Source organism: Bison bison, unplaced genomic scaffold (assembly GCF_000754665.1).
Source record: "Bison bison bison isolate TAMUID 2011002044 unplaced genomic scaffold, Bison_UMD1.0 scf7180017864176, whole genome shotgun sequence".
Classification (NCBI taxonomy): Eukaryota; Metazoa; Chordata; class Mammalia; order Artiodactyla; family Bovidae; genus Bison; species Bison bison.
The window spans coordinates 1,621,506-1,642,119 of record NW_011494748.1 but is presented as its reverse complement, the minus strand read 5'-3'; positions in this window follow the sequence as shown (position 1 = coordinate 1,642,119).

The following is a 20,614-nucleotide window of genomic DNA, read 5'->3' as shown; positions in this document are numbered from 1 at the left end:
TGAAAGAGAAATTGAAAGTCCCTCAGTTATGTTGACTCTGAGACCCCATGGACTGTAGTCCATATAATTCTCTAGGCTAGAATACTGCAGTGGGTAGCCTTTCCCTTCTCCAGGGGATCTTCCAAACCCAGGGATCAAACCCAGGTCTCCTGCTTTGTGGGTGGATTCTTTACGAGCTGAGCCACAAGGGAAGCAACAAAATAATGCTAATATTTTAAAGATAGCTTGAAAATATGTGGTGATCAGAAAAAGCTATTTACGTAGAAAACTTGGAATATTGACAAAAATTGCATTATTTATCATCTTTCCATAGAAATGATACTTTTGTGTTCAGTTCAGTTCAGTTCAGTCTCTCAGTCATGAGTTTACCCAAACTCATGTCCATTGAGTCAGTGATGCCATCTAACCATCTCATCCTCTGTCATTCCCTTCAATCTTTTCCCACATCAAGTGCTTTTCAAATGAGTCAGGTCTTCACATCAGGTGGCCAAAATATTGTTTTTATAGTAATTCATATATACACATTAACTTCATAGAATTTTTACAAGATTGTGGAGAAGTAGATTTAAAAAGAGACATAACAATTGTGATTTTTTTACAAAAATACATGCAAAAAAATTGAGTGCTTAATTAGAGTGGTGAGTGGAGCTTGCATTTAAATAGAATTATCAGGAGAGACTTTTCTAAAAGATGATGTTCAAGCTCATAAACACAATGAAGAAAAAATAGCCAAACAAATAGAATGAAGAGAGGTAGAGTATTTCAATTTGCAAATGCAAATGTTCCTGCTGTATTAAAGATCCTGGTAGATTTGAAAAAGAAAATGTGTCAAATAGCAAGTAGAAATAAGTTCAGAAAGATAGGCAACAGAGGTAATACCATGCATTCTAGGATGTAGTATAAAGGTAGGATTTTATTTTGGGTAAAACAGAAAACCAGAGAACATTTGTTAATGACTCATAAAGTTAGGCTCAGATTGACTATGGGTAGGACTACAACAGAAATGCATCTTACCTACTTAGAAGAAAGGATTGGTAGGGCATGCTAATGGATTGGAAGCTTGTTAGTAAATAAGAGAGGGAGTGTTCATGGCTTTCTTAAACTTATTGGTTGAGCAAGGCGAAGGATGGTAGTCTTATTTAGAGAGATGTGAAAAACTGGCTTGGAGACGGGAAAATATTGTGAGAATTAAAAAAAGTTTTAATTTAATCATATGGTTTGAAATATCTTTGAAATATATAAGTGGAAGTTTTACATGGTAAGGTGTATATGTGTCAGAGGAGAGGTGTGATCTGAAAATACAAATTTGTAAATTACAGCATAAATAAGAGTATTCAAAAAGCAAAATTGAGAGCCTACCTAGGTATAAAGTATTGAGAATAAAAATGAGCCAAGTTATGATAACAGGAGGCAATTCAACATTTAGAGTAGGACAATATCTAGGCATCATTGCTGGGGGATAAAATAATCTACTTATGATGTTAGAAAGAAAAGAAGCTAAGGAAAGAAAGCTGTACAATAAGCTACAGTTTACTTAAATATATATTTTAGGGATTTTCCTCCTGTCCAGAGGTTAAGATTTTGTGCTTCCACTGCAGGGCATGTACATTTGGGATGCCAAGTGATGCAGTCAAAAATAATAATAATAATAAGTATATACTTTAAATTTATTTTTTAGTTTTTTAAATATATGAATTAACATTGTATAGAGAAGCTTAGAAAATTCATATATAATTACTGACATGTTCAACTCACTTCTGTGATTTTATTTGATTTATTTCATATTTCCCTCACTTATATTTTTGTATATTTAAAGTGTTTCTCATAAATGAGTTATTACTAAAGCTATTCTCATTTTGCCTGAATACAAGTGCATATTTATGACTCATGTATTTTAACCATTTCCTTAATGCTGAGTATAGATCTCAAGACTTGAATAAGGAAGATATAAATACATACTTTTTGAATCAACAAATATTTGAGTTGTCAATATGTTCAAATATCCCCACTCTTAAATAATTTCCCCTGTATCAAGGATTTATGTCTTTCTAAAAAGGATGGAAATGAAAGTGTTAGTCACTCAGTCATGTCCAACTCTTTGGGACCCCATGGACTATAGCCGGCCAGGCTCCTGTGTCCATGGAATTTCCAAGACAAGAATACTAGAGTAGGTAGTCATTCACTTTTCCAGGAGATCTTCCCGACCCAGGGAGCAAACCCATATTCCATGCAGATTTTTTACCGTCTGAGTCACCAGACAAACCCTAATGAAAGTGTTTAGCTACTCAGTTGTGTCTGACTCTTTGGGATCCCTTGGTAAAACTGCATGTTATAACTTTTTAAAAAATTCCATGTTATTTTACCCTTTTATTATTGTGATAAAATTTCTATACAAATAACAGACTCTTTGTTTGCTTTAAAATTATTTGAAAACACTCCAAACATTTTTAAAACCTAGAATATTGGTATTTCTTTTCTGATATTTAATGCAGGAAGAGTTGAGTGCTAATATTTATGAGGATATTGATAGTATATACAAAGGCACACCCTGGCTATCTGTATTTGCTATTGTTTAGTTGCTAAATGATGTCCAACTCTTTGGAATCTCATGGACTGTTTGCCACCAGGCTCTTTTGTCATGGGATTTCCTGGGCAAGAATACCGGAGTGAATTGTCATTTTTTCTCCAGGGGATCTTCCCACCTGGGGATCAAACCCACATCTCCTGCACTGGCAGATAGATTCTTTACTGCTGATGGCTCACTGTAATTGTAAATGAATTACTCAACACGTTTTCAGTGGGAGCATGAGCCAAGTTTTGTAACTGAGGACGCTAGAGAGGCATTGATTGAAAGTTTTCAGGATTACACTACACTGGGGGAAGAAGGGGAACTATGTTGATTTGGAGGGAACTCTTTTCAAAGTGTCTCCTATTTTGGAGGCTAATCCAGAGATGAGTGAAGGGCATCTGGTTGTTGAAAATATCAACGTGAATCTATAATGAATGAAAACAAACCCCTCAAAAGAAGTCTAGCCACAGAAAGAGTGTTGGTAGAATTGGTTAAATAGCTTAAGAAATAGGCTTGTATCAGAAACTTAGGAAAAAATGACAATGGGAGAAATTTATCTGTGCCTTCAATGACAAATTAAATGATTAAATAAAATATGGTCTTATGAAAGATTGGTTTCACATGAAACAATTAATGCTTGCTGTTATCAGTTCTGTTAATAAAAGTTTTCTTATACTGGCTTATTGAGAGTGCATACAAATCTGGAAAACAAACTACTAAATATGTTAGGGATGACGATGTAATTTGTTGTTAAAATTGTGATGCTTTGGAAAACAAACTTGGGCTTTGCCACTAAATGTGTTAGGGCAGGGCTTCCCATGTGGCTCAATGGTAAAAAATCTACCTGCCAATGCAGGAGACGTAAGAGACATGGGATCAATCCCTGATTTGGAAAGATCCCCTGGACGAGAGCATGGCAAACCACTCCAGTATTCTTGCCTGGAGAATTTTCATGGAAAGAGGATCCTGGCAGTCTACAGTCCACAGGATCACAAAGAGTTGGACACAACTGAGGCAACTAAGCATGCATGCACATGTGTTAGGGCAACTAGCATAAACTAGACTGAGAAAACAAGGACATCTAACCATTTTAATTATGCAACAAACTTCTCAGGTGTTACGAGTGGAGAGTAGGCTTTTAGATAGTCTTCAGTACAGTAACCTGAGTATTTCTTGTAAGGTAGGGGGGTGTGTGTGTGTGTGTGTGTGTGTGTATTTAAAGAGTATTTTGTTTTTGGAAATGGAAAGATTTGATTCAAACTTTAAGAATTGATCATGAAATGCCATTCTGAATATTAAGAAAAACATCAATAGCTTCATGGGATAGCTCAACTGTGAAAATTAATATTGTATATTTTGGGTAAGTGGGCACTTTTCTGTAAGTGAATAATATTAAAATTTTGAAAATTATCGAATAGAAAACATTGTTGTAATTTATTTCTTAAAATCCATATGAATTTATCTCAATTTTTAAATTAAGCCATTGAATTCCACATCACATATTTGAAACTCAAATAGTTACTTCAAAGCCATTTTTTTTTTTTTTAACTTGCAGACAGCACAGAGATTTGTTTTGGAAGTAAATCAAAACTACAAATGACTATTAATATCTGCACTATTTATAGGCACCAGTTAGTTTGTCATTAGTGTTATATTAAAGATAATTAGTCACACAAGCCTGGAGGAAAAGTCAGGGCACAAGATAGTTATATGTCTACTTCTTTATAACTCAGCTCCAGGGACCACTTTGCTCAAAATGTAATTTTGATTCAATTCATATTTTTTAAACAATTTTTTCTTTAATTATTTAAAAATATTATTAGAGTGTAGTTGATTTACAATACTGTGTTAGTTTCAGGTGTACAGTAATGTGATTTAGTCATACATACATATATATTATTTTTCAAATTCCATACTGTTGGTGTTTAAAGAACTGCCATTTCCCTCTGTTCCATGTGACTGAGAATTCTACTCTGTAGTGCTCCCTCTGTCTACATTCAAACTTGGTCCCTGAGATCATCTCTAGAGACCTCTAGCACCAGTAAAATCCTTCATATTGAGCATAGATATTTAGCCTGTAAAAGTGGAAAATTTCCCTCCAACAGACATCATAACCATTTTTCACAAAGCATAGTAATCTTTTCCAACTTTGTTTCATTAAAGCAAAAGTTGCACTGGACCATTTTACACAGGAAAGGAAGACTTAATTTTAGCTACTGCAATAGGAGAGAGAGACTAGAATTCAGCCTGAACTCAACATGGGTGAAACAAAAGGTGACAGGGTTTTTAAGTACTGGAGTGAGCTAGTGGAAATGACGGGAAAATATAGTGGGAGGATGCTCAGTGAGATGTTCTGGATGCCTTGAGTTATTCTTGAATTTTCAAAAGCACATGTTTTTTCTTTGTGATTAGGTCACCTGTGCTTGTTAATTGGCACTCATCAATATTAGGCTCCTACCTTCACACAAAGACTGAGAGATGTAATCTCTATTGTAATCTCTATTGACATGTCACATTTCAAAGAGATGTCTCCCACATCCTTGAAAAAGACATTAGTGGATTTTCAGACTGGCAAGAGGATTTTAAAATGATTTATACACATATCAAAGGAATGATTTTATAATTACATGATTTAAAACAAAATAATACATTCCTTAAGAAAAGGAAGATTGGGAGCATAGAGTGAGCAAAAAGTCAGTCAAAAGTTGTCAAGCTGTGGGGAACATTAAGGCTGCCATTTTGGTCATGTTCATGCTATCATATAGTTAATACCTATCCTGTGAAGTCCAAATCTACTTAAGGACCTTGTCTCTCTTTAGCTTTTCTCTCAGTTAGAACAATTTGGTCCTAGTTTTCTTGTCAGAGCCATAGGCTATCATGCCTTATAATTGTCCTCATGCTATACTGATCTCTTAAGACTTTTCTAGTCAGCGCAGCTCTTGACACAAAATAAGACAAACCAAAATATTATTTTCATTCTCATTTACCAGCCCAAACTTATCCTATCTCACCTTCCATGTCAATCCACCTGAATCTTGTACTATTTTTCAAAAATAGATTCATATTTTTCTCACTCATTAGAAAGCATTCTATGAAATAAAAATATAGAATCTAAATATAAAACTTTAAAGACATATATTTAAGTTCAGATCAGTACAATATGATTCAGCTTACCAGTTATTTGGGAATATTTTAAGAATTAAAAATATTATTATTGTTGACTTAATTTAATGGTGAGCTTCCCTAGTGGCTAAGATGGTAAAGAATCTGCCTGCAATGCAAGAGGCCTGGATTCGATCCCTGGGTCAGGAAGATCCCCTGGAGAGGGGAATGGCAACCCATTCCAGTATTCTTGCCTGGAGAATTCCTTGGATAGAGGAGCTTCGCAGGCTACAGTAGTCCATGGGGTCACAAAAATTCAGATACGACTGAGTGACTAACACTTATATACTTAATTTACTGGTAAGCATTCATTAAGTGGAAAAATGGTATGATATGGAAATATAATTAAGTGTAATAAATATATCATTAGTTAGAAAACTAATTAATTAATAAAACAAAGTTTTGCCTGTCATGACATATAAAACAAGGATAATTATTTGATATATTTTCAGCTGTTCAATTTAAAGTTGAAGAAAGGATATACTAACCTGTAGAGCTGAACTACTAACCCAGATTAAAATGAACTCTAAATTACTTATTTAATTATGTAGATAATTAGATCTATTTACTTAATAGATTATCAATATATTACAGGGATGCTTCAGATTAATTACTATGTCATTTTAAGGACATTTCTCTGATAATTTTTAGTACCTGCTTTATCAATATAGTTATATTTTTTAAAATAGATGCATGTTGCAACATCAAGCCCTTAGTTATTTACCTCTGAGTAAAATAATATAGTACAGAGAACATAACATTGGAACTCAGAAGATCATGGTATAAATTCAAATTATGCCATTACAGACCTAGGACTTGGAAAAAGCAGATGTTGCTCTTTGTTCCAAAGAATATAAATGGCCATTAAATATAAAAATTGAAGGTAGGAGAAGGGGATGACAGAGGATGAGATGGTTGAATGGCATTACCAATCAGATGAACGTGAGTTTGAGCAAGCTCTGGGAGTTAGTGATGGACAGGTAAGCCTGGCGTGCTGCAGTCCATGGGGTCGCAAAGAGCTGGACATGACTGAGTGATGAACTGAACTGAACTGAAAAATAAAGATGCTTTTATTCAGCAGTATCAAAGAAAGATATGTGTCAAGAACAAAAGCCACAGGAAAACTGCTCCTAATTTATGTTGAAAATAAGGTCAAAATAGTAAGATTCATTGAAACAATGATGGCAGAGTTTCTGCCCCACAGAGTTTGCCATACTGAGGGTTACAAACAAATATGTAGGCAATTACAATATACTGTCCTGAATCTTATCATGTGAAGACAGAATGCTACATTATCAGGCTTACTTATGGGAATGATTAACATAGAGTTAATATATAAAGCTCAAAGGTAAATGAAACTAGCAGGAGTTATAACCAAAGGAGATATGTGAGAAAACCAAAGGACAGTGAGAATTTGGGACTTCTAAATATTTATTTTGGACTTTATGCTTAAATAGTTTAAGCATGTAAGTAATATTATTTAGTTTGCATTTATAAAAAATAACTTTTTTAAGTATAAGGGGTTCCTTGCAAAAGTCCAAGACAAGAAACAGAAAATCCAGTTATGAAGCTCTGTGATGAAAGGCAGATTAAACTGGTAGTCCATTCATTCCTTTCTAAAGTGCTCTTTGAAGGTCTAGTATGTAAACTAGTGTGAACTGAAGGAGATGCAGCAGGTATTAATAGGAAACAAATTACACATGGCTAAGATTAATTTCAAAATTGGAAATGGTTGGATTTACAGATTGTATTTATTCCTTTTTTTTTTTTTGTAGAATATAAGCAGAGAGAATGCTAATGATGTTGGAAAAATTAAAGGGATGAATTGTAGTGAACAATTACTATTTATTTTTCAAAATTTCAACACTCAAGAAGTCCTTTCTTTTGGTTATGGATACTTACATGGAGAACTCATATCCCAAATTGAAACAGTGACACCAGAAAGTCACTTATCTGAATCCTCTTTGCTAAAGCATTGGCTAGTTCTGTATTAATGACTAAGCAGTGAAAGACCACCAAAACCAAACTGTTGTCCCACAAAGTCAGATTTACTGACCCATAACAAGGGAAGATGATCCAGAAGACTGAGAATTGTAGTTAAATAATGAGAAGAAGGCCACTTCTTATAAGTTTTGGGTGCTTGTTGAAGGATTCTGCAGAGGACCTCAGAGAAGCAGGGATCCGTTCTGGATTGGTTGCTTTTCTCAGAAGGATAGGCATTGACTAGAGATTTAAGAGTTTTTTTTTTTTTTCCCCCCACAATTAACTGTCCCCTGTAAGGGGTAGGAATAGAACTGGGGCATTACTGGTACGAAAGAGGTAGTCAATCAAACAGAGGTCATTATGGCAATTCACAGCTCCTGTAGGCAATGGCACCCCACTCCAGTACTCTTGCCTGGAAAATCCCACGGACGCAGGAGCCTGGTAGGCTGCAGTCCATGAGGTTGCTAAGAGTTGGACATGACTGAGCAACTTCACTTTCACTTTTCACTTTCATGCATTGGAGAAGGAAATGGCAACCCACTCCAGTATTCTTGCCTGTAGAATCCCAGGGACAGAGGAGCCTGGTAGGAGGCCGTGTATGGGGTTGCACAGAGTCGGACATGACTGATTCGACTTAGCAGCAGCAGCAGCAGCAGTATGACCTTAGGGGGAAAAGATGTTTCTGTTTATTTTGCAACTGTTTTGACATTTGTCTCCTCTTATTTTGATTAATGGCAGGGGTTTTTTTTTTTTTCCTTCTGTGTCAATTTTCATTTTTTAAATTTCTGAATAGTCTTCATTCATTGTCTGCAGTCTGACAATTTGATTAACTCATCCCTGACTTTGATTCAGGAACTAGCTAGGAAGAGATTTCTAGTGGTAGGCCAGAATAACAGTGGTAGCAGCATCCATGTAGGGGATAGCAGCTGGTATAGGCAAAATCTGTACACTCCCTTGTCAGCACTGATGGCAGCAGTTCTCAGAAGAAATGCCCTAAGTTTGGTTACTCCAGCTGCTTCAACCTACTCTAAGCTCTAGTTTCTGCCCCAATCTTAATATTTATGCATAATTCTGTGAATTTACTAGTGACCTGTGGACAATTACTTTCTGTTTTTCTGATACAATCTCATTGTGATCTTTCATCAGCAAATATACCAAAACTGTAATAATATAATGTTGTTTATAAAAATTAAACCACAAAAGGAACATCCAACTTCTATTGCAAAACTAATTTAGAACTTTAAATATTACAAATACATATGATTTTTTGAAGAGATTTCTAGCCTCTTTCAGGAGGTTTAAAAATCACCTTTACAAGTGAGAAGGCCTAAATCTTAAGCTTTACTAACTTTAGAGTAAATCTAACCCAGATAATTTGAAAGTCAAACATGGTGATTTAGACAGTAGACCTTATTCCTCCTTGCCTACTGAACCATTGTCTCTGGATTCCCTGGTGACTCTGATGAGTCTACCTGCAAGAATCCACCTGCAGTGCAAGAGACCAGGGTTTAATCCCTGGGTTGGGAAGATCTCTTGAAGAAGGGAATGGCAACCCACTCCAGTAATCTTGCCTGGAAATTTTCATGGACAGAGGAGCCTGGTGGGCTACAGTCCATGGGGTCATAAAGAGCTGGACACTGCTTAGTGACTAGCACTTTCACTTTGGAATTTTTGCTTGCTGAGCACTCTTTCAAGTTCTTTCTCTTCTGATTCTGAGGTGTTCTGTATTTTAGTGCTGTCAACTGAGTGAAAATTGCACAATGTCAAAGTTAAGAGTTAAGCTTTTTGGAGACTCTGACTGAGAATTATAACCCAGGAGACAGCTTCTTAGATAGCTCTGAAGAATTTCTATGAAAAGATAAGGAAAGAGATAGAATATATGTGAACACTTGCTGGAAAAAAAAATGTCAAACTTCCAAAAATTTTTACTGATCACAAAGAATACACATCTCAAGTTGATGATTTTAGTACTTTTCTCTGTTAGGAAGATTCAAGAATCTAGATTCATTGAGATTATTTCTTAGATATGCATCTTAACTATTTAGGGCCAGTATCCAAAGCACAGAATGCTTCCTTTTTTTCTCCATCCTGAATTCTCCTCAATGTATACTATCTGTAGGTGACTGTGGTGATTGATAAATTGATTCTTGTATTATTAGAACTGAAATGGTATGCAGCCTTCTCTGTTTATAGTGTTATCCAGTCCAATGCCTGGGTTTCTTTGAATTAATAACCCTATTAGGTGAGGGTAGGAATTTGTTAGAAATCTCTCCTTGTAAGTATTTTTAAAATGTTTGTTATAAAATCAATGAGTAAATAATGAAAACAAATTGTGATTGAATGATGATAGAGAAGAATAGTGAAGAAGCATGTTTATCTGACAGACTGCAAGTCAAGCATTGTTTATAAATATATTTGCCTTTATTTTGGATGAGACATACTAATATTTATTTTAATTACATACATTTATTTTAATTACAATTACATTTATTTTAATTACATCTCTGACTCCAATGGCCTGACAGATCATTGATAGTTTTTACATAGTTTCAGTAACTCTACTTAATGAGAATATTATAACCAATGTACAATGGCTGTCAAAATACAAAGAAGCAATCATAAGAAACTCATGCAGTAGATTACTTTCATTTAAGTTTTCACAAGAAATAGTCAAACTAATGATGGGGATAGTGAACTATTTTAATTTCAATATATAAAAAATTTGCATATCTGCAAATTTGTTATCATTTGTAATAGTATTAAAGTGTCTTTGCTATGGTTAATATAGTATTAATGAGGTTTCAAAGTTAAGCAACCTAGAATTGTTATTTCATACAAGAGTTTAAATAATTTAAGAAGTCATTGGGCAATAGGTTGGGGTTTATTTTAGTAATCATAATAAAATATTAGTGCCTAACTTAAACTGAGTTACAACCTGAGAGAGACAAAAAAACAGCAGGGATATAGAATTTTCTCCTGCACTGTTATCCTTCTTCATCCTCAAGTTTCCCACATTTGTCTGTGCTCAGTTGCCACATTCACCAAATCTTTATCAGAGGATGGTCCTCAGACTTTAGTTTAATATTTATAATCATGGTTTTGAGGCATCTCACTTTAATAAGTGAAATAATTCTTAGGTTTTATCTCTCATTTCTCCTTTGAAATACTTGAATAATCCAATTTCTTGCATACACTTTTGACCCATATCCAGGGTTCAAGGAAGAATGTTATTGTTAATCACTCAGACATAGTACCTACTATTTTTCCTCTAGAATTGAAGAGCTTAGTTTCAGTTTTCTACTCACACAAGGAAAAATAAAACACATGAAAAGTCAATGTACAAATAAGTACTTCATAGAAAAATGGAGTGCTTGTGAATATCTAGGAGAATACATATCCATAGTCCATGGGCAGGCAGACAATCAACAGAAAAAACTTCTGATTATTCTGTTTATATTTTTTAAATAAAACTGCAAAATGGGCTAGTAAGCAGAGCTTACTTACAAAAGTGTCCCATTTTTAACATCATGACGTTAAAAAGAAAGACAGAGATCAGGGACTAACACTTCATTCTTCAAAGCTAAGTGCAAATGTGATGATTTTCTTTTAATGTGGTTAATTAAATATCATTTTAATTACTGAAAAATGTACAATATAAATGTGTGTGTGTGTATTAGTTTCTCATTCATGTCTAACTCTTTGCAACCCGCCAGGCTCATCAGTCCACGGGATTCTCCAAGCAAGAATAGTGGAGTGGGTTGCTATTTCCTTCTCTAGTACAATATAAATGCTATAAGTTAATAAAAATATATTATTAAAAGCAATGGGTTAGATCAAATGGTTTTAAAAGTGAAAGGAAAACAAGTTACTTATAAAACTATTATTAGAAAATGCAAATATTTCATTTATAATTGTGTATCACTTTCAGCTAAACAGTCCAGGTAAGGTAAAATAAATGGAGTTACATTTCAAAGATTTGCTTTATAAATATCATTTACTTACATCTGATAATATTTTATCATTTTTAAGTGACAAAGCATAGCCTATCTACTTCATTACAAAATATTATTTTTATGTAATGTACTCAGCATTTAAAAAACTAAGATCATGGCATCAGTTCTCATCACTTCATGGCAAATAAATGGGGAAATAATAGAAACAGTGACAGACATTTTCCTGGGCTCTCTGTGGATGGCGATTGCAGCCATGAAATTAAAAGACACTTGCTCCTTAGAAGAAAAGCTGTGACAAACTTACACAGCATATAAAAAAGCAGAGGCATTACTTTGCCAACAAAGGTCCATATAGTCAAAGCTATGTTTTTTCCAGTAGCCATGTATGGATGTGAGAGCAGGACCATAAAGCTGAAGAATTGGCACTTTTGAACTGTGGTGCCGGAGAAGACTCTTTAGAGTTCCTTGGACTGCAAGGAGATCAGCCAGTCAATCCTAAAGGAAATCAACCCTGAATATTTATTGGATGAACTGATGCTAAACCTGAAGCTCCAATACTTGGTCCACCTGCTGTGAAGAGCTGGCTTATTGGAAAAGACCTTGATGCTGGGACAGATTGAAGGCAGGGGGAGAAGGGGACAACAGAGGGTAAGATAATTGGATGGCATCACCAACTCAATGGACATGAGTCTGAGCAAACTCCTGTGAGATGGTGAAGGACAGGATAGCCTGGCATGCTGTAGTCCATGGGTTTGCAAAGAATCAGACATGACTGAATGGCAACATCTCAAATAAAAGAAGGAAGCCTGAAGTTTTAGAGGCACAAATAAATAAGGGAGTCATCCTTGAATTTCATTGAGTCGTTGACTGTATGAGGATGGAAGGATGCAAATGCATATTATTAATGAATATGTGAATATAGGATAGATAGTCCTTCATCCTACCTACTACATAAGTAGTTACTTCTTTAACTACAAAAGGGTGGGGGGATATCTTAACCATTGTTTTTCAGAATCACAAAGCTCAGATAAAATTCAACTTTGTCAACAGAATGATAAAATGAGAAAGAAAAATGTTAACACAAAAGGTTGTGTTAAAGTAATCAGAGGTAGAACATGTAGGACAACCAATCCATTGAATTTCAAGAGGTCAATGGAGGAAATCTTTTAAGTTATGCAGCACTGTTCACTGAGTTTATTAAAGCCAGGGCATGAGTGCTTTTGGTGATACTGAACACAGCATTGGTGTAAAATCATATAGTCTGAACATTTTCCCAGAGAGAAAATCAACCCTAAAGGAAATCAACCCTGAATATTCATTGGATGAACTAATGCTAAACCTGAAGCTCCAATACTTGGTCCACCTGCTATGAAGAGCTGGCTTATCTTGGGATTAGTGATTTATCTTGGGAGAAATCAGTCAGTCCATGAATGGTCTGTGGTGGTGTTGAGTCCTTTGAAGTTTACATAAAGTAGTCAGGCTTTAGCTTACAGGGCTTCCTCCAAAACTGAGTGAAATGGTCTAGTACAAGGCTATCTAAAGTACTAATAAAATCTGGGCAGTCAGGATTTACATCTCTTTGAGGATGAATCAGGTGAAAAAGTGGGGGTGTGTGACTAGAAATATTAGTTTGGACCATTGTTTACAGATTTTGGAAGAAACTGGGAAAACTGAAAATTTGTAAAGTATTGGCAATTTATGCAAGATGATAAAATCCAAATACCAGAGGTGTTTAATTTTTTGTTTTTTATTTTTCCCCACAGTGAGAGAGGAAACCAATTAACTCTTTACTAGCCAAGATACTGTTTGTATATTCATAAGTTACCTACATTTTGTGAAGACCTACCAAACAACTCAAAAGACAATATACAGACTCTGGATCCAGAGGGTGTATTGTAGTTTTCCTCTGAAAATTTAAAATTTCTGTCTATAGTCATTTCTCCATTCTCAATTGATAATCTCAAGGAAAGACTATGTATGCCCACAAAATAGGTTTGATCTCATGAGATTTTGCTGGGACATTTTCCAAGCCTGAATAGAACTTTAACATATAAGGCTTTTTAAGTTTGAGGAATATTTTCATAAGAATTTCAGATTAGACATTTAAAAGCCTCTTGAGGCATGAAAGCCAAGGCAAGAACTACCATTGGATTTCACCTGCAAATTCATTTCTTCTCCAGGTCTTTAAAATATGCTAAGCAATTTATGCCTTCCAAGAAGTGATTTTTGTAATCATCTTTAAGACTGCTGCTGCTTCTGCTAAGTTGCTGCAGTCATGTCCGACTCTGTGCGATCCAATGGACAGCAGCCCACCAGGCTCCCCCGTCCCTGGGATTCTCCAGGCAAGAACACTGGAGTGGGTTGCCATTTCCTTCTCCAATGCATGAAAGTGAAAAGTGAAAGTGAAGTTGCTCAGTCGTGTCCAACTCTTAGCAACCTCATGGACTGCAGCCTACCAGGCTCCTCTGTCCATGGGATTTTCCAGGCAAGAATACTGGAGTGGGGTGCCATTGCCTTCTCCGTCTTTGAGACTGGGAACCCTATAAACTAGGCACCTAGACTGGTTTCCCAAGAAGGTTTTGTAAGCATTGGTTCCCTAAATTCAACCTTAGTTCCTTTAAATTATCTGATCATAGCTCACTAAATAAGCATTATTCTCAAACATAACATTCCAGACAAGTTATTGGTTTCAAAAATAACATCCCAATCATGTCCTATTAGCAAAGAAATGCAGATTCTTTCTGTGCAAAAAAGGATAGTTGTCATGGAATTAAAAATACTCAATGAGAGTTTCTAAATTCTGGAGCTGTCAGGTTGATGTTGTTGTTCAGTCACTCAATCATGTCTAACTCTTTGTGACCCCATAAACTACAGTACACCAGGCTGTCCTATCCTTCACAATCTCCTGGAGCTTGTTCAAACTCATGTTCATTGAGTCGGTGATGCCATCCAACCATCTTGTCTTCTGCTGTCCCCTTCTCCCCCTGCCTTCTATCTTTCCCTGCTTCAAGGTATTTTCTATTGAGTTGAATCTTCACATCAGGTGGCCGAAGTATTGGAGTTTCAGCTTCAGCATCAGTCCTTCCAATGAATATTCAGGACTGATTTCCTTTAGGATTGACTGGCTGATCTCCTTGCAGTCCAAGGGACTCTAGAGAGTCTTCTCCAACACCACAGTTCTAAAGCATCAGCTCTTCAAGCACTCAGCCTTCTTTATGGTCCAACTCTCACACCCATACATGATTATTGGAAAAACCATGGTTTTAACTAGATGGACTTTTGTTGGCAAAGTAATGTCTGTGAGTTTTAATATGCTGCCTAGGTTTGTAATAGCTTTTCTTCCAAGAAGCAAGTGTTTTTTAATTTCATGGCTGCAGTTACCATATGCAGTGATTTTGGAGCTCAAGAAAATAAAGTCTGTCACTGTTTCCATTGTTTACCCACTTATTTACCATGAAGTGATGGGACCGGATGCCACAGTCCTCGCCTTTTTAATGTTGAGTTTTAAGCCAACTTTTTCTCTCTCCTCTTTCACCTTCATTTGGAGGTTCCTTAGTTCCTCTTCACTCAGTGCCCTACTGAGCTGTCAGGTTAGGAGTAAAATACATCACTTACAAATGCTTCTATTTTCAAAGGCTTAGTTTATTAAATTGCTATGAGTTTTAATAGTTTAAGAGGAAGCTTTCTCATATACAGAAAATAAAACAATAGACTTCCTTGGCAGTCCAGTGGTTAAGACTTCCTGGTCCGGCTGCCAAGGGTACAGATTTGATCCCTGGTCAGGGAACCAAGATCCTACATGTTGTGCAATGCATCAGGGAAAAGAAAATAAAACACTAAATCATCAACAATATGCCAAATATAAACCACAACAGTTTCTTATTAATTTATTCAGTCCTGTGTAATTATCTTTGTTCTGCTCCATGTTGGGTTAGTGGTCTCATGAATCCAGTTTTTTACTCACTAATGTTTAGAAATTCTGATTCAGTACCCTTGTATGATTTCTATCTTGTTACAATTATGCCCTCCAATGTGTGTCCCCATAGTTACCTGGTATAGTTCTTTCCATGGAAAACTCAAATTACTCTTTGTTGAAAAAGAAGCAGTTTGGCCTACATTTGACTGCAAGAATTTTCAGGAATGCATGGAAGTAAAACATAAACTGTCATTACATGACAAAAACTTAAATGACTGTAACTAATTTGTAATTTATAACTTTCAGAAGTGAAAGATTGATTAATTTTCATAATAAGACTGGTATAACTGACAAGGAAATTCTGTACTTTGCATGACACACTTCTCATGTGGCTCAGAGGTAAAGAATCTCTTTGCCAATGGAGGAGAGGCATGATAAGCGGGCTCAATCCCTTGGTTGGGAAGATCCCCTGGAAAAAGAAAAGGCAATCTACTCCAGTATTCTTGCCAGGAAAATTCCATGGACAGAGGAGCCTGGCAGGCTATAGTGTATGGAGTCACAAAGAGTCAGACACAACTGAGCATGTGTGATGATGATGATGATGACATATAAGACAAAAGTCAATCCCACCCCCAATATTATCTCTGAATGTAATGATTAACACATTTTCAAAGAAAAGGGTATATTCCATCTATTTTATAAAAATACTTCATTACAATCTTTGCAGAGAAAAAAATCTTCAGATAAAATATATTCCTGAGACCTAATTAACCATGGTGTTGGTAGTTTAGTCACTAGGTGTTGTTTGACACTTGCGACCCCATGGACTCTAGCCAACCAGGATCTTCTGTCCATGAAATTCTCCAGGCAAGAATATTGGAGTGGTTGCCATTTCCTTCTCTAGGGGATCTTCTCAGTGAAGGGATAGAACCCTAGTACCCTGCATTGCAGGTGGATTCTTTATTGACTAAGCCACAAGGGAAGACCTAATTAAATATATAGCAAAATTTTTCAAGAATATCAACTAAATATATTGCATTGAAAGCAAGTGCTTAATATCTATAAATTAATAAAGCTCCATAAATAAGTGATGAGAGTGCCCCAGAGGAAAACTACTTACTGAGAAGGAGTTTAATTCAAATTATGACAAATACCACTATGCTGTTGCCTGATTTCAGTCAAAGCAGCTTTAGAGCTCGTATAAATGGAACCATACTATAAACTCTGAAGCACTGACAATTTGCTAGATATTTCCCATACACAATTTCTTAAATATTTACATTAGCAACAATTTACCATACAAATTAAATGTGGGAAAGACTGTATATCTCTTCCTGTTTGAGAACACTTCAAATATAACTCAATAGTAGCAACATATCACATAAACGTATTATTTCTAGTTCCTCACATTTTACAAGATCGAGGAACAATTTTTCTAAAAAACAAAAATATGGCCAGGGGAGAGAATTTGGAAAACAAAAGTGTAGGATGACTTCTTATCTATCTTTTTTTTTTTTTTCCTGAGAGAAGAGATCTTAGGCAGTGTTCAACATTATCACCAGAATGGATAGCAGTTTGATACATTCTTACATAGTTAAGATTTTACTGGCTGTATGACACAAATTAAGGGCTTTACAGATGGCTAAATTGTAAAGAATCTGACTGCCAGTTCAGGAGACCCGAGGGACATAAGTTCAGTCCCTGGGTTGGGAGGATCCCCTGTAGGGGAAATGGCAACCCACTCCAGTATTCCTGCCTGAAAAATACCAAGGACAGAGGAGCCCAGCAGGCCACAGTCCCTGTGGTTGCAAAGAGTCCTACAAGACCAGGTGATGGAGCATGCAAGTGCACACATGCGTGCGTGCACACACACACACACACACACTACAAATTACTCCTAGATATTAACAAAAAACATTTAAACTATATTTCTACAAAAATACTTGTATGGAGTATTCATTAATGCTTCATTTCAATAGCCAACATATGAATGTATACAAATTGTAGTATACTCATGTAAGAGACTACTACTACTCAGCAATAAAGGGGGACTATAGGATGCAATGAGATGAATTAATCTCAAAAATTACACTGGGAAATGAAAATAGGAAAAAGTTATGCATACTGTATTATTACACTTACGTGAGTTTCTAGAAAAAGCAAATCTAATCTATAGTGATAGTGATTGTAGATAGGTGGTTGTCTGGGGGAGAGTTAAGAAAATGAAATGCTAAAGTTCAAGAGAAACTTCAGGGGTGATAAAAAGGACAAGAGTGGTGGTTATTATATACAAACATAAATATATGTGTTATGTGTATATATAGCATATATGCAAATTTAAAATATAAAACTATAGATAACCTACACTCATTTTTTTATTTTATTATTTTTTTATTTTATTATTTTTTTATTTTATTTTATTTTTAAACTTTACATAATTGTATTAGTTTTGCCAAATATCAAAATGAATCCATCACAGGTATACATGTGCTCCCCATCCTGAACCCTCCTCCCTCCTCCCTCCCCATACCATCCCTCTGGGTCGTCCCAGTGCACTAGCCCCAAGCATCCAGTATTGTGCATTGAACCTGGACTGGCATCTCGTTTTTAATAAAAATTATACCCCACTAATACTTATTTTTAAAGTATATTTTAAAGAATAATATATTTTATTATATTTCAAAACATTTGAAAGTACAGGGGAGAAAACATTTGTTTTAAAATTAAATACTGCTCCCAAAAAATCATTCCTCTGTTCTTCTATAACAATTGTCTTTTCTTTCATATACTTTTACTTTTCAATAAATAGTGATACATGTTATAGTGGGATGTCATAGAGGCCATATACAGACTGATAAAGCATACAGCTTTAGATTAAGTTTGCCTCATTTAAATCCTATTTCCAAAAAAAATAAATAAATAAATCCTATTTCCACTCTTAATTAGAAGAGTGGAAGACCTTGTGCAAGTGTAAGACCTTAAGCAAGTCTCTCAAGTTCTCTATAAATGGCAGTGATAAGGATTCTTGGCCTTCTCCAATCAATAGAAATTGACCAGAGACCAAATAAGAAATTCAGGAAAGGATTTGTTAGGGCCCCTGCTGCAGCAGAGGGGAGGGAGAACAAGTAACAGGTTCCCCTTGCTCACTCACTCCCCAAGGCAGGGATAGGGGGAGCTTGTTCCTTATATGGATTGAGGGAAGGGTGTGTCCAGGGATTGGGTCAGAGGACTGGCTTAGGTTTGTTGTTCACCCCTCTGGTGGTGTTGAGTGCAGGGAACTTGCTCAGTACCCTGATTTTGTTCCCACAACCTTGTTTTTCTCCAGGTACTTCTGAAGTGGCAGTTTGTTTGTTTGTTTTGTTTTTTGTATCTTTGGTCTATAATTTACCCCAAGTGCATATGCACACAGTTATTTTTAGTCCCATACAATATATTTGTACTTTATTGCTTAGAAGAGAGGTTTGTCAAATTGTAAACATTGCAGCACTGCAGCAAAGTGTCCTGAGTCCTAGCCTGTCTCAAATCTATTATATATTGTTAAGATTAAATGTTTTAGTATATGAAAAGCACTTACTTATGTACCTAGCAAATACCGAAGTTTATTTGTGTTAACTATTTTTCTTGTCTCTCTCCTTTTTATATTATTGAAATTGGTTTAAAAGAAACAAACAAAAACTCTGTAGCACTGCATTAAATATGTGGACTATAGAGATAAAAATTAGCACAAAAACTCTCTCTATAAGTAATCCTAGAACAACTGCTAGAAAACAAAGATAATGAGGTGTATCCAATAAGCTGATAGATGCAAAAATAATTAATCCAACAGAAGCCATTTTGATCCAACAAAATTACACTCTTAGGTATTTGCCCAAGAGAAATGAAAACATATGTCCATAAAAACATTGGAAGTAAGCCAAATGCCCATCAACAGATTTTGTATAAACAAATCCTGGCATATGTATACAATGCATTTCCAACCAGCAATAAAACAGGAACAAACTAATGATATTGACACAACAAAACGATGAATCTCAAAAATATGATGCTACATGAACAAAGCCAGAAAGAACATTTACACTTTTTATTATTTTATTTATATGAAATTCTTCAACAGGGAAAACACTGTAACATTATAGAAATCAGATCGTTGTGAACTGGGGATGGAAGTGAAGAAGGTTTGACTGTCTAAAAATATGAAGGAATATTTTTGATCGGTTGGTATATTTTATTTCAAGTGTTTATTATATAGGTGCATACATTTGTCAAAACTCACTGAACTAAATATGAAATATGTTCATTTTTAATGTAAATATAACTCAATAGAGTTTATTAAGTGCACACACAAACACACATACAGATGCTTTCATGCCTGAGACAGAGCTTGTACGAGCAATTCAGATTAATGTTTCATTAGTATATTGTTGCCGTTCATTCACTAAGTCATGTCTGACTCTGTGACAACACAGATTTCAGTATACAGGCTCCTTTTTCCTTCACTATCTCCTAGAGTTTGCTCAAATTTATGTCTTTTGAGTTGGTGTTACTATCTAACCATCTCATCCTCAATGCCTTCTTATTCTTATGCCTTCTATCTTTCCCAGCATCAGGGTCTTTTCCAATGAGTTGACTCTCTGTATCAGGTAGCCAAAATATTGGATCTTAATCTTCAATATCAATCCTTCCAATGAAGATTCAGGGTTGATTTCCTTTAAGGTTGACTGGTTTGATATCTTTGCAGTCCAAGAGACTCTCAAGAATCTTTTCCTGTACCACAATTAAAAAGCATCAATTCTTTGGTGCTCAGCCTTCTTTATGGTTCAACTGTCACATCTGTACATGGCTACTGGAAAAACCATAGCTTTGACTATATGAATCTTTGTCAGCAAAGTGATGTCTCTGCTTTTTAATACATTGTCTAGGTTTGTCATAGATTTCCTTCCAAGGAGCAAGTGTCTTTTAATTTCATAGCTGCAGTCACCATCCACAGTGATTTTGGACCCCAAGAAAATAAAATCTGTTACTGTTTCCACT